The sequence below is a fragment of the Equus caballus genome, chromosome 23 (genome assembly GCF_041296265.1).
Source record: "Equus caballus isolate H_3958 breed thoroughbred chromosome 23, TB-T2T, whole genome shotgun sequence".
NCBI lineage: Eukaryota > Metazoa > Chordata > Mammalia > Perissodactyla > Equidae > Equus > Equus caballus.
The window spans coordinates 24168155-24184147 of record NC_091706.1 but is presented as its reverse complement, the minus strand read 5'-3'; positions in this window follow the sequence as shown (position 1 = coordinate 24184147).

Here is a 15993-nt window from a genome sequence, read left to right as displayed (position 1 = left end):
TCATGCTAGATTAAAGAAATAAATTCAAAATCACCATAAAGATATGTTCCAAGTGGCTATCAAATTTTCCTAATTCAGGATTTTAGTTTTCTGTTGGTAAACCTCCCAGGCATGTATCCCAGTTCCAAAATAATAGAATCCAAAAGTATCCATTCGGACACTTTCATTCGTTGACTGTTCTACCATCATCTTAGTAGGTGCTGGTTATATCATAATAAAAATTTCTGAGGTTAATATGGGAAAGGGCAAATAAGAAACGTTTCTGCTGGAAAATAAATATCTGGTTGGAGTCAGAATTGTGTCCCTCCTTAACCGAATAGAGAGAAAAAAAGAGAGAGGGGAGCCCTTTTAGGGAGTGAGATCTAAGAATGTCCAGATCCATGTGAAGTTTGGGAGAAAGGTATGAGTTACCTCACCCAGGCCTTCTCGTGACCTTTGTATCCCCAAGATGTAGGATGCTTTAAAAATGAGTATATATCCATTAAATCAAAGATAAGAATATCTTAGGCTCTATCACTCTCCTTGAGCCGCATTTTGCCACTCATTCTGTTTCTATCTCCCAATGCTGTCTTTGCTATCCAAAGGCAGGCAGTCAACCCTGAAACTCTTTTTTTTTTTGGAAGCAAATTCAGGTGGAAATGATTTCCTCATGCTATTGAGACCTACCTCTTGCCAAGAACTTTTGCTCAGATCAAGGAAGCAACTTTCCGTGTGATCATTTCATGCTTCAGTTCTACCGAATTTTCTGTGCTCTTTGAACCCTAATTTGGAATTGAAATTCTACTTTCTTGTGTGAGGAGTGGTGGGGGAGAATGTCTGGAAATGCATTCGTGTTTAAATGGGAGCCCTCCAAGTTGCTCAACGCTTTGGTCGTGGGCTTATGAAGAAAATGAAAATCAACTTGAATGGCCTCGCTGCCCCAGCACACGTCAGAGTCCCTTTCATTCCTTGCCTTCCAGCCTTGACTTGCTCTAATGTAATCTTGTCTGCTGAAGCAAGAGGTGTGACCACTGTGTTTTTATCTGCATTTCAGCTCTAAACTCCTCTGGCCTAACAGCACAGAGGCTTTCCTTCTCCAGCGTACCTCTCAATCTGATTATGCCACGCTATGAAAGCGAGCTCTGGGCTCTCTACCTGCCCCTTCTGTCTCTTTGGCCTATGTCCTGAATGTTCTAGCAAACTCTACTAATGCTACTGTTATGCCACATTTTTCTGCAATGCAAGGGTAAATAAAAGTTACATGCCTATCAGAAAATCAAGAGTTTCAAAGTAAATATAAGTTCTCTCATCATCTCTAATTGTCACTTGCTGTGGATGTCAAACTGACAGGGTAGCAGAATCTAATTTCCTTGTTTGATTCACCATGAAATTAAACTGAACTGACAATTTTTATTTTCACCTGGCAAATTCGTCCAACACTATTTAAATCTAGCTAATCAAGTACAGTTATCTGCTGCGCACACTCATCTCCCCTACCACACCTCTGATTTGCAGTGTCCCACTTCCCGACTCCCTCCGACAGCCATGTGTTGGATTACATTTACAGTTTTAGAAGGTGTAAAGGAATGCATGAACATAGTTAGCCAAGGTGCCAGCAAATGTTTCATGTCACAAAATTACTACTGAAAGATGAAAAAAAGGGAAATGAGTGAAAAACAAAACTCCTAGACTGCAACACTGTTCAAAAACGTAAGCAGTCAGGTGGTTTAGTAAAGCCTGTGCTCAATAGAGTAGAAAATATAATTCTGAAGTTAACTGACTTTTAGGGAAAAAAAAGTGTTTAACTACTGCAAGAAAGAAACATCACCATTCAGAAACAGTCAGTATGATAGTAGAAAGTGCCAGATATGTATTTTTCTGATGAAATGAGGCCACCTGGCAATGTGGAAGTGGCCACTGATAGATAAACTATAATTTGAGCTGTCAAAGATAAGGAAGGTCCCACATCCTGGAGTCATGATGCAATGTCCCAAAGCAAGAATTTATCATATGAGAAGGCACCAAGAAACTTATAGTCTCGCCATGTAACCATTGGCAATTACCAGCACCTCTCAAGGGGCAACTTCAAGGATCACCAATGAAGGAAACAACCTGAACTTATTAGTCCACAGAACAATTTAATGGGTTTCTTGATGCACAAGGAGGGGCATATTAGCTGGACCCAAGGCTAGCAGATGTATCACGTCTTCACACCTAAACATCTCTTCAGTTCCAGGCCAGTTTCTGGATTTCAACAATGGTTTAACCCAACATGTACCTGACCCTTCTTTACTCTGAACCTGAAATGAAGTTCTGTGGCTTTAAGATCAGTCCCAAGCCACCTCCAAAGATGAACAGAGACTCTGAGTTTATTCCACATTTAAGACAGAAGCTAAAATATCTCTATATATTTAATGATTATGAACCATGTAAAACTCTGAGGAAATATGTGTTTCCATCCTTCGAAAAAAGCATATGATGTATAAAAATCAGCATGCAATTTCAGAGGGGATTCATGGCCTCCTTGAAGCCTTTACATTAACTACTCATAATCATAGTTATAATTTTTTGAGCATTTTCTATATGTTGGACACTGTGTTAACACCTTAAAGTTATCGTATCATCTGGCCTAGTATCTTCAGCCCTATTGGGAAGAATCATTAACTTAAAAACTCTAGGCCACTCACTCTTGAGGAAGTCACATGATATTGTTCTTGTGACAAGCTACTCAAGTACAAATAAGTACCTGCACAGTAGGAGTGGCTGCCATTGTATCTTTAATTTAGGGCTTCTATTTTAAATTACTGTTTTATTTTCATTGCTCCCTGCATCTTAATATATATAACATATTTCTCTTTATAGGGAGTCAAATAGGCCTGTTCACTGAATCTCAGGAACAGCTGCTCTGGAGAAAGGCTGGCTAAGTCTGTATTTCCCCCAAGCTTTCCCAAAATGATTTTTGCATCTACCCTATAACCTAGGTTTCTTTGGAACCACACCAAATGTATTCTCAAGCCATCCTTTTTTCCCACAGGAAGTGCAGAAACTGAAGTTTATTTGTAGAGTTTGGATCCTTAGAACCCTGAAATAAGACCTTATTATCCACATTTGCTATAATGAGAAGCAGAGGCCCAGAGAGGCTAAATGATTTGCCCTTGTCCACACAGCTCACGAGTAGTAAAGCAAGATTTAGGATGCAATTCAGTCTGACTTTAAAGCCTAAGTCCTGAGTTCCTGTGCTCAATTGACCTCAACTGCAGGGTAAGAACTTCCGCCTTAACAACATTGATGAATGGTAAAATAGATGAGCCAGCATCCAACATTAACTAGAATAAAATAAGCAATAAGAAGTTGACTATAAGCTTATCATAAAGCATCCAGGTTATTTCAGACCGAGAGATAAGTTTAGACATTTCATTGCACAAATCTCACCCTACCCACTGCCAAGAGTACCCTTCCACAGATGTCCACCCAGTCAGCCAGTTCCATTTATTAGAAGACTTTGTGATTATCTATGGCCAAACCCAAAAGAAAGGACAGACCCAAGGAGAATCCAAAATGTGGAGTCTTAAGTCTATATTTTTGCCCAGCATCTGTGCTGCCTTTTAAGATAAATATGAACTATGAAAATACTTCCCCCTAGCAAACGGGACATAATGGGCTGCACAGAAACCTAGTGATCCAATCTCAAGTAGCATGTTTAGGATAAAATCAAGAATTTACACGGAAGAACAATGGGTGAGTGCAGATAATGGGAGCAAGTGCTAAAAAGCAGAAGAGAAGCATTGGAACAAACACCACTGAGTGGTGGCACGTGGTGGAGAACCTGGAGAAAGTTGAGACTGAAGGAGCAGCAGACGAGAGATTGTCAGAAGGAATCTGAGGAACTGAAGCAAAATAAAGAGATTTGCCAATGAATAAAGGAAAAGAGGACGAGGAAGGAGAGAAAAAGGGCAGGGCCTCTTGATGCTCTGTTCTCACTGCACTATAGGTGAGTGGGGGAAAGAAGCAAGAGCAGAGCTTCGACAGAACTCCCCTGCGAAGATCACTCCCAGGGAGAAACAAGTATCCCCTTGTGTATAGATGGAGGTGCAGGTAGATATTGAGCCCAAAGATGCTCTTTCTCAAAATACCTGAGTGCTAAGTCATCAATATTACCTTCTAATCCATGTATGTATGTTGGTTATGGAATTCTAGAAAGAACTCTGTAAGGATTCAGAAAAAAACAGAAATAACTGTTTTTCCATTGGAGATTCTGATACCCAAGCACTCTTTCCATTTTACTTCTTTTTTTACAAATTAAAACATTATGAAAAGGCATATTGTAGCATAGTGCAATGTGCTTACCATTTTAGTGACAGTAGTGAACAAATTCAGGCAAAGCCCAGGGAGTAAAATGTTAAATTGAAGTACTGAGGAGGAGAGGAATTTGATAATCTATCACACATTTTAAGAGCAATAAGAGCTACATCTGGCATAGGGCTCAACACTACATTTCTTCTGGTATAAATTATGGGATGACCAGACAGTGTTTCATGGGCAGCCATCAATATGCAGAATAATACTCCAAGTTGGAAAAGGGTTCAAAGGAGGGAAGGAGATGCTCACAGGGACAAAGTTAAATGAAGAAACCAGGGAAACATCTACTTAGGAACTCGGGAAAAGAAAGCAGAACAAAAGAAATAAGATCGTTGGAGCTCCAAAGGTAAGGCAAAGTCACGGAATACAAGAGGTCAATAGAAGGTGTAGGCCAGTGCTGCTTAACGTACAAACCTTGACGAGATAAGTAGCTTCTGCCAGAACAGAGTGTAAATCAACACACTGTTTCCTTCTTTGAGAAAGGTTTGCCACTACTGCTACTACTCCTAATATTTAAATAATAATAATGTATATCAAATAATATAATAGCCACACTAAACAATAAGTTGGGGATATAGTTAGGTTATATTCTGTTGAAAGCACCTTACCTCCTTGTGGACCTGTAACAAAACTAGTAACGACAGTTCTGGGGACCACTTGTTGGATAGGACTGGTTTAAACTTCAGGAGAGAAGAGATTGTCAACCAAAGTCTGAAAGGGTGAGCAGAGTACTAAGTAGAGAGCAAATGACATCAACGCTGAGGCAAGAGGGAAGACATAGCTTCCACAGAAGGATGTTAGAAAGGAAGTAAAGTCATTAGGAGAAAGGGACAGAGAAAGGACGCTGAAGGAGAGACAGAGAACAGGGACAAGAGCCTCTCTGCTCTTGTAGGGAGCATGCAGATGGAACAGGAGAGAGGATGTCATTGCTGAGAGAGAGCGTACCTGGGCCTTCGGCTGTTACCCCAAGTGGCTAGTACAGACTAGATAGAAGGGCTTGTCCCCTTCAGGAGGAGATGGCAAGAGAAAACTTGAGGACTCTTGAGAATGCTCCCAACTGTACTTTTAGAGTAAACTATTGTTCTAAACATCAGTTTTAAGATGATTTGTTAACATAATTTATACTCAAATATCATACTAAAGACTTTTATCCTTGACAAAGTATAGCTTTCATTAGTTAAGGAATACCTACACTCTGAAAATGATTCTTGGCACAGGTGATGATAACCAATTGTATTCATTTGCTAGTTCTGCCCTAACAAAGTACCATAGACTAGATGGCTTATACAACAGAAGTGTATTTTCTCGTGGTTCTGCAGGCTAGAGGAAGGTGTCAGCAGGGCTGATTTCTTCTGAGACTGCTCTCTTTGGCTTGTAAATGGCTGTCTTGTCTCTGTGTCTTCACATGTACATGTCTGTGTCCTCATCTCCTCTTCTTAGAAGGACACCAGTCATATTGGATTAGGGCCCGTACTAATGACTTCATTTTTATTTACTCATCTCTTTCAAGATTCTGTCTCCAAATATAGTAATTTTTTAAAGTACTAGGGGTTAGGTCTTCAACATCTAAATTCAAGAAGGACGTAACTCAGTCCATAACACTGATAAAGCTCCAACCCATTGTGAAGCACTGTGAGCACACTCTGTTATATGCAACTGAGCTCCCTACACAGCACATTCCACATGGAATAGGGGTGGGGGTTCGTGGCTCATTCATATTGCTGGGTGGACGTTTTGAACCAACTTCCCATTGTCTTTCAAATTCTCCTTGAATCAACTGTCAATTTTACTTGATTCACATTTCACGTTTAAACTAAATAGGGATCCATATATCCAAAGAGAAAAGTAGGATGAAGTGGTGAAAAGAAGACTAGGGTTTTGAATGACAGAGCTAAGGTCAAAACACCTTATACAGGATTACATGGTAAACTTGAGGAACTTGGGTTCTTGATGTCTTTCGTAATCCATTGCAAAGTACTCTTTCAATATATGGCAATATTCTTTTCAAATAATCCAAGCCATATTTTAGAAAATCCAGAACTTGCAGTCTATAATTTAGACCTCTAGACTACCAAATCCAATGCACTTGGCTTCAGTGAATCCATATATTTGAAGCTTTTCGTGTCTTCCCTATCTTTCTTTGGACTGGCATGCTTATCTTTTGGAGTCATTCAGATGACATTGCGGCTTTCCTCTACCTTTGGGGTACTTCTTCTTCATTCAGTTAATTCTCTTCTGTGGGCAAGAATTTTATCCAGGTACCCTAGACACTGAAAAATGCCATTTCATTTGCAATAAGTAAGAGAAAATGTTTAAAGTGATCAGTTTGGATGAGACTCATCAAAATGGGAATACTTCTGCAAGGCTATGTGAAGGATTTTATTTTGCTCCATTCCCTTTATAGAGAACACCCCAACCTGCTCTGGTTCTTTGCTCATTAACAGTATAAATCATGCAAAATGTTAAAAGTCTCTGTTGCAATGGTATTTGATAGAGAATTTAAATTAGACCACAGAGAAAAATTACAGTACTCCTCTGAGGCTGTATGATTCATTTCTTGGTACCAAACCAGAAAAGTTGAAAATGCAATGCAATTTTATAATGAACAGAAGCATTGCCTCTGGCCCTCATACAACTCCAAAAATAGTTAGAACAAGGCTGACCAAAAATCAGAAGGGTCTTATGCATATATATATATATATATATATATATATATATATATATAATTCTCTCTCTCTCTCTCTCTATCTCTTTCCTCTCTCTCTCCCTCCCTGTGACTCTCTTTCCATCTTTAGGTCTCTCTCTGTTTCTCTCTGTATCATTTCTTCTGCTTCTCACTCCCTTTCTCTCTGCCTCTCTGGATCTCTGTCTCTCTGTTTATCTTGTTTTCTCTGACTTTGTCTATGCTTCCTTCTCTCTCTTTGTCATTTTCTCTTTCTCTATCCTGTTCATTCTCTGTTCTCTTGCTGGCTTGGTCTGTGTGCTTCTGTGTCTCTCTATCTTTTTTTATTCCCGTCTGTCTTGTTTTCTTAGCAACATACCTAATCTCTTTTATTATGTGAATCTTTCTTTGTTCCAATAACAGATTCCCTCTCTCTCTTTGAACAAGCTTTAGAGCAATCCCATTTTAATATATTCCTTTTTTATAGAGATGCTATTTCTTGAGAGACCTGCAACTCCCCTCTGCCAACTGAGATAAGGAGAAGCTCTTTTTTCTCCCCTCCTCCAAGGCTCTGTGTGTATTTCATGGATTGTCCAGCAGAGGAAGTGCACAGTGCTTTCCCCACCTCTTCACCCTGGAAGCTACATGTATGCCCCTCCTTCAGACTGGGCTTAGCTCAGTGTGAATCCTGCCAAGAGGGTCTCAGATCTTCACCACAGTCAGTTACTCTGGAGCCAGTTCCTAAAGCCATCCTCTGGCTTTGCTCTTTTTACCCTTCTAAGTGGCTTCTGTGTTACTTAACATAAAACCCTATACGGGATTTCACTTTTATGTTCAGTTCTAAATCTCCTACTAGAACTCTAAAGGATGAATATCTTGTTGGGTTCGAAGAAGAGAGATTGTGAAAAGCATTCAGGTTTAGACTTTTAAATAATGTAGACTTTTAAATAATGTAAGGGGTTTGATGCGGGAGAGATGCAGTTGGGGGCTAGAAAACCAAGGAAGAAACCCTTCAGGCAAGCATGCACATTAGTTCAGAAACAGTGTATTTTGTACTTTATGTTCAGTTAATTGCATAGTTGTTGAGAAAAATAAAACAACACTATTATCGCATTACCGTATAATTACGATTGTTTCCTAAGAAGTTACTACTTAGTTACTACATTATTACAGAAAAATAAAACATGTTATTTGATGGTAACTATGCAATTAGTTCATGTCACTACCAAATGTACACTTATTGAACCAACAAAGAAATAAAATGTTCCACTTTTCCCCCTCCATTCTCATGAGTCATAATATTGTTCCTCTTTTAGAAATGACATAATGAATCAATGTACTAACATAGGAAATATGCAGATCATGCTTTTTCTCCTTATCATTTTTTTCTGGTGAGCAAATGAATACCTTGGAAACTGCAGATGCAAAATAGTTAGCACACCAGACAGATAGGCAGGCAAGCCAACAGACCCTACCAAGCAGATCTACAGCATTTAATGAGTTAGGAACAGCGAGTCCTTTTTGGCTGTGGTTAGGAGGGGTACCTTGGCAAGCCAAGTGCCTCGGTGGCTGAAAGGAATGAGACAAGGATTAAACACATTTCATTCTATGTTGCTTGCAGCCTGAAAGCGTAACAAGCAAAAACTGGTACCATGTTATGTGTACATTCACAGAAGAATTTCAGTTTCTGTTGCACACACTGCGAAGGAAAAAATCCAGTGTTTCAATATTTAAATCAGTTCTATAAAAAGCAGACCACTTGGTAAAAGTTTGAATTCCCTATCAGAAGTTGGTTTTGGTAAGATAAAAGACATTTAGTTTTAGAAAGAAGGGGTACACAGTATGCTTTGTCAACGCTAGCATATCTGTACATTTAAAGCCCTGAATGTAATCATCTTTCTATGAAGCTAATTGCAAGCTGCTTAAAATAATGAGAACAGATCTGTTTATTGTAACTAATTGATTTCCAATACTTCAAAATTAATTGGGCAGAACAGGTCATCCCAAGTGTTCTCTGAGGCGTGTTTTAATGGGCTTTGAACTTAAGGAATTAATGGATAGATTAGTATAATTTATTTTCACATTTGTTGTTTTTTTAGAAACAGCTTTAAAATTCTCCTGGGAAGAGACTCTGTTCTTTTCCTTTTCCCAACCCTTTCCCTTTTCCTGCACAACACTCACCTCACCTCTGCTTTATTTCCAGCAGAAAAATGCCTCAGCTCCCTCACTGTTCTGAATTTAAATTCTAATCATGAAAGTAAAGAGTTCCAGGAATCATGCGATCTCATCAAAGTCTTCAAAACATACCAGGCACCTTCTTTGATTGACGAAAAGATAGCTAGGGGCAAACTGTCTTTGTCCTCTCATGAGAGCATCCTCTCATGTATACAGTGTTTGTATTTGTATGTAGATTGCATAATTCATTGCTGACGTGTTATTTTTGGAGAATGTAGATTGACTCCGACACCAGTTTCCAATCTTCCTATTAGCATATACTTTTAAAGACTGTTCAAAAGGAGGAAAGCAAATAAAACTTTATCAATCAAGAGGTTACCTAAATTCCTAGCGATCTGATTCAATGACTGTCAGTCATGAAAATATATATACATATTCTTTTAGAGGCAAGATAAGCAACTGCCTATGATCTTCTTTATTCCAGAAATATCTCAGAGATTCAGATTCCTTCAAGGCAGATGCAGAGGGAACTAAACCTAAGATGACATGTGATTAAAGCAGGGCTACTGGGTCTTTCTCATCTTTCACCTGACCCACCCTCTCCTGGCCCCAACCCTTAGGACTTTTATTACACACAAACACAATCATTCATTTGAGCATCACCCCAAAGCCTTTGTTTGCTTTAAGTATTAAGAAGCCTCATTTCTTCAAAATGAGAAGCATGATATGGCAGGCAGAATTCTAAAATGGTCTGCAAGATTTCCCAACTTCTTGCTATGCATGCCTTGCACAAGCCCCAGAACTGTGAGTGTGGTGGATTTTACCCCATAACTAATTATGTTAAAATAAGGAGATTATGCAGGTGGGCCTGACCCAATCATATGAGCCCTTTAAAAGATGAGACTCTTCTCCAGCTGGTCACAGACAAGGAGATCAGAGAGATGTGCTCCCAGTGGCCTAGAGGAAAGCCAATATCCTATGTATAAGGATCACACAGGAAAGAACTGCAGACGGTCTCTAGCAGCTGAGAGGGGTCCCCAGCCAAAGGCTAGAAGGAAAATGGGTACCTAGAGTCCTGTAGCCATAAGGAAGTAAATTCAGCCTCTAACCAATGAGTTTGGAAGACTCCAGCCCAGATAGAAACTGTTGACCTGGTGAACACCCTAATTTTACCCTGGTGAGACGCTGAGCAGGAAATCTAGTCACACTATGCCAAAAGCTTGACAGACACAAAACATGAGACAACAAATTTCTGTTGTTTTATGCCACTAAGTTTGTAATAATCTGTTATGCAGCAATAGAAAAATAATACAATTGGAAAGAAAGCGTGTGACCTTTGAACATGTAAGACTTTGGCTTTCTTATACTCTTCATCCCAGGCGTTATGGAGATACACTGTTGAGATTTTGGCACCATATTAGTTTTTCTCTGGCAAAATTTTAGGTACAAGATTCATTATTAACTGGACATACCTAATATTTAAAGACTTTGTCACAAAGATTTTTTAATAGACCAGGTTTCCCCCAAGAGCGCCTATATGCTCTGTCAGTATAAGTTCTTCCATGAAAGGAGGCTGTTTCCGCTCAAACTGTCAAGTTTCTTATTTTAAAAAGTCTGAATAAACACTTCGTGAAGCCCGTTCTGGGGTTTTGTTTTGTTGAAAGCATCCACTAGACTGAGAGTGTAAATAATTATACTCTCTGGGATGGGGTAATGCACAGACTAAGGGAGGGAGAGAAAAATGCAGCTTTGCATCAGCCCACATCACATTTGTGAAAGTCACAGAAAGGATAAGGTTTCAACTCACACAGTTGATGCTTCTTTGTTAAAAGGGATATCCCCGTCAGACGCCCCTGCAGAGACCCCAGGGGGAAGCCTGATATTGATGAACGTGCAAAGGCACACAACTCTGTACTTTCATTTAATGAGTGTTCCTGTAGACAAAGACATTACAGCAATCTTTGTGAAGCTGAAACCATGAATAGACCATCATTTAAAAGCACAGTTAAATTACCTTAAAGGTACGCTGTATTACTGAACGTGAAGCATCCCGAATAGAGTTGTCACCTAAATGTTTATGTAGGCTTGGCCTAGAAGCCTGCCTGTCACTTGTCATCACGTCATGCTTCATTGAAGAATTTGGGGGAGGGGGGCTTGTTGCTCTGCTGTGGTCTGTTTTTTACATATGACTTAAATAGCTGATCCCTTCATAAATGATGTGTGTTTTGTTTTGTTTTATAGTAAAAGCATCTGCTTTTTAATAACACCTTCATTGAGATATAGTTAAAACATCAGAAAATAAAGTTCACCTTTTTAAAGTGTAAAGTTCAGCGGTTCTTAGTATACTCACAGAGTCGTGCAATCATCACCATTGTCTAATTTTAGAACACTTTTATCACCTCCTAAAGAAACTGTACCCATTAGCAGTCACTGCTTATTCTCTCCTCCTCTGAGCCCCTGGCAACCTCTAATCTGCTTTCTGTCTTTATGGATTTGTCTATTCTGGACATTTCATATAAATGAAATCATAAAATATGTGGCCTTTTGTGTCTGATTTCTCAGTATAATGTTTTTAAGGTTCATCTATGCCACAGCATAATCAATACTTCATTCTGTCTTATGACCAAATAGTGTCCCATTGTATGGATACACCACCTTTTGTTTATCTCTTCATCAGTTGATGGACACTTGGGGTGTTTCTACTTTTTGGCTATGATGAATAATGCTGCTAGAAACATTCATGCACAAGTTTTTATGTGGACATGTTTTCAGTTCTCTTGGAAATGGAATTGTTGGATCATATGGTAATTCCATCTTGAACATTTTGAGGAACTACAAAACTGTTTTCCAAAGTAGTTGCATAATTTTAAAATCTGACCAACAATGTATAAGTTTTCCAATTATTCCATATACTCACTAACACTTGTTATTATCTATCATCTTTCTAGATATCCTAGAGAGTTTGAAGTATTATCTCATTATGTTTTTAATTTATATTTCCCTAATGACTAATGATATTGGGCATCTTTTCATGTGCTTATTGTCTGTTTGTATATCTTCTTTGGATACATGTCTATCCTAATCCTTTGCCCACTTTATAATTGGGTTATCTGTCTTTTTATTGTTGAATTGTATGAGTTCTTTATATATTCTGGATATAAGCCCTTTATCAGATAAATACGATTTGGAAATATTTTCTCTCATTCTGTGGATTGCCTTTTATTTCCTTAATGCACAAGAGTTTTTAATTTTGGTCATGTTCAATTTATTTTTTTGTTTTTGTTGTTGTTACTTGTGCTTTCAGTGTCTTATGCAGGAAACCATTGACTAATCCAAAGTCATAACGATTTCTGTCTGTTTTCTTTTAAAAACTTCACAGCTTTAGCTCTTATATTTAAGTCTATGGAACATTTTTAGTTAATTTTTGTATGTGATATGAAGTAGGGGTCCAATGTCAGTCTTTTGCATTGGATATCCACTTGTCTCAGTGCCACTAGTTGAAAATGCTATTCTTTACCATTGAATTGTCTTGGCACCTTTATAAAAAATCAGTTGAGCATAAATGTATGGGCTTATTTCTGGACTCTCAATTCTGTTCCATTAATGAATATGTATATCCTTATGCCAGTACCACACTGTGTTCATTACACTAGCTTTGTGGTAAGTTTTGAATAGGGAAATGTGAGTCCTCCAAGTTTGTTCTTTTTCAAGATTGTTTTGGCTATTCTGGGTCCCTTGCATTTCCATATGAATTTTAGGATCAACTTGTCAATCTTTCCAAAAACCGCAGCTGAGATTTAGATCAGGGTTGCATTAACTCTGTAGTACAGTTTGGGGTGTATTCTTATCTTAATATAAGTCTTCCAGGCCATGAATATAAGAAGTCTTTCCATTTATTAGGTGTTCTTTAATTTCTTTCAAGGATGTTTTGTAGTTTTCAGTACACAAGTCTTGTGCCTATTTATTAAATTTGTTCCTAAATATTGTATTTTTTATTGTTATTGTAAACGTAATTATTCTCTTAATTTCATTTTCCAATGGCTCATTGTCAATTCTAGGACAGTACAGCCATGTCAAAGTCATTCTTCACAGCTCTCTAGTAATTATGTTATACTTGCAGGAAATTTTGTGTTTATCTCTGTTTCTCATATAAAATACTTCATGATTGTCATCTAACAGGACATTTCCTATTCAAAAATACAGCTATAAATAATAGGAGCAACTTCCTATATTTTTTATTCAGGCAATAAACATTTATTGATCATTTTTTATATGCCAGGCACTGCTATAGGTGCTTGAGATACATCAGTGGACAAACCAGGCAAAGATCCATGACTTCTTGGAGCTCACTGTTTTTATACTGAACACTGGTCCAAAGAATGAAGACGCAAAATAATTATTAAGGACCTTATATTGTCCTTGAGAAAATTTTAATCTGATTAAGATAGTGAGCAAAATAATAGACTGACATTTTCTATGAACATAATTGTTGTATATACATACACATTGTTTGTTAACTCATTTAATCATATTTACTAAGGAATTACAGGATCAAGGCCTATGCTGAGTGCTGACTAGGACATGGCCCTGACCTCAAATGGCTGACATTTAAAAATGAGAGCTGTAGAGTCAAAGCACAACACTACTAGATGGTATAGGATAAGCCACAAACAAAATGCCAAACAATTTTGGAGATGAGTGATCACATCCAGCCTTAGTCATAGAAATGATGGAATTTAAGTTGAGATTGTATGGTTAAGACTTGGATAAGTGAGTACTATAAGGTGGGTCTGCATTATAGAAAGGAATTATATATAAAAAAACTCTACTTGTATAATTTAATCCTATATGAAGAGGAGAAGAAGGAGTAAAGGAGAGAGGAGAAGGAATAAGAGTAGGGAAGAGAAGAGGGGAAGGAAAAAAAGGAGGTTAAGTAAAAGGACAGGAAGGAGAAGATGGAAAGGGGAGAAGAACGGTGGGGAGGGCTGGGAACAGAAGGAGGGGAGGCAACAAAATGTTTTGAGTATGTTATTCATGGGAGACGCTGAACTAGACACTCAACATGAATTGCTTCCTTTTCCATTCCTAAAAGTCCAAGAACGAAGGCATTATTAAAATCTCCAGTTTATAGACAAGGTAACCGAGGCTTCAACAGGTTAACTCATAACTTACTCAAGTGTTGTATTTAGTAAGCTGAAAAGGCAGAACTTGTCCCTGTGTTTGTCTACTCATCTGTTTTCTGGGGCTACAAAGATCACTGATGGTTAGAATTTAAAACAAGAAAGAAAAGAATCTTCATAAAATCTTGGGCAATCCTTACCAATCATATTGAGGTCAGAGCCAGTGAATGAGATCACAAGGCAAAGCCCTGATTTCTCATTCTTCTACTCCCAGCACCTAGAACAGTGCCAAACACATTGCAAAGGTCTAGTTATATTTGAAAACCAATGATACTTTGAAAAACTATTAGGAAAATGGTAAAGATCATGGAGTAGCACCACAGCAACCAAGACAGCTTCAAAAAAAAAGGTGGTGAATAGCATCCAATGCCACAGAGACTACAAGAAAAATGAAGACTAGGGAAAGACTGCTAAATTCAGCAATTCAAAGCCCTTTTCATTCCCTTACTGGTGTCATTATTGATTTATTTCTGGTTTTCTTTAATCAATTTTATTGAATGATAATTTACATAAAAAACTTGGTCTAGTTAGAAGGTACATGTTGATGAATGTTGACAGCTGTATACATGTAGGAACCACCATAATCAAGATACAGAATACTTCCATCATACCCCAAATATTCCTTACATAAAGGTGTATTTTAATGACAGTATTTCCTAGCTTTAACGCACTTCAATTTCTTCTCATGAACAGAATTTTAGTTTTAATGCAGTCCAATGTGCCAATCTTTTCCTTTATAGTTAGTGGATCTTGTGTTCTGTTTAAGAAATCTTTCCATCTGCCAAGTTCATGAAGAAATTCTTGCACATTATTTTTAGAAGCTTTATTATTTTTATATTCACAATAACCTACCTGGAATACAACTTTCCACCAGCTGTAGAAACTGGATAAAAATAAAGGTGTATACACCTATTAAAATGTATGAATTAAAATAATTGACCATGCCAAGTGTTGGTCAGCTTATGGAACAACTGGAACTTTCATACATTACTCGTGGGAATGTAAACAACACATAACCACTATGGAAAGCAGTTTGCAGTTTCTTAAATAGTTAAATATACACCTATCATATGCCTTAGCCATTCTCCTCCTTGGCATTTACCCAAGAGAAATAAAAATTCATTTTCTTACAAAATCTTATACATGAACGCTTATAGCAACTGTGTTTGTAATAGCCAACAACTGGAAACCACTCAAATGTTCATCAGCAGATGAGTAGATAAATCTGGTATGTCCATAAAGTAGAATATTACACAGAAATAAAAAAGGATGAACATTTTTGTTGAATGTATCTTAAAATAATTATGCTATGACAGAAGCCAGATACAAAAAGTACACTTGCTATATGATTCCACTTATAAAAATATTTTTAATGAAAACTGTAGTAATAGAAAGCAGATCAACATTTGCTTGGGGATGGAGCAGGCAGGATGGAAGGAAAGAATTATAAAGGCACACTGGGAAGCTTTTTGTGGTGGTGAATATGTTCATAATCTTGATTGTGGTGACAGTTTTATGAATTAATATGTTAAAATATCAAATTGTATACTTAAAATATGTACAGTTCATAGTATGCCAATTATACCCTTTTAAAAGCTATTAAAATAATTAAATTGTGCACATTCATATAATAGAACA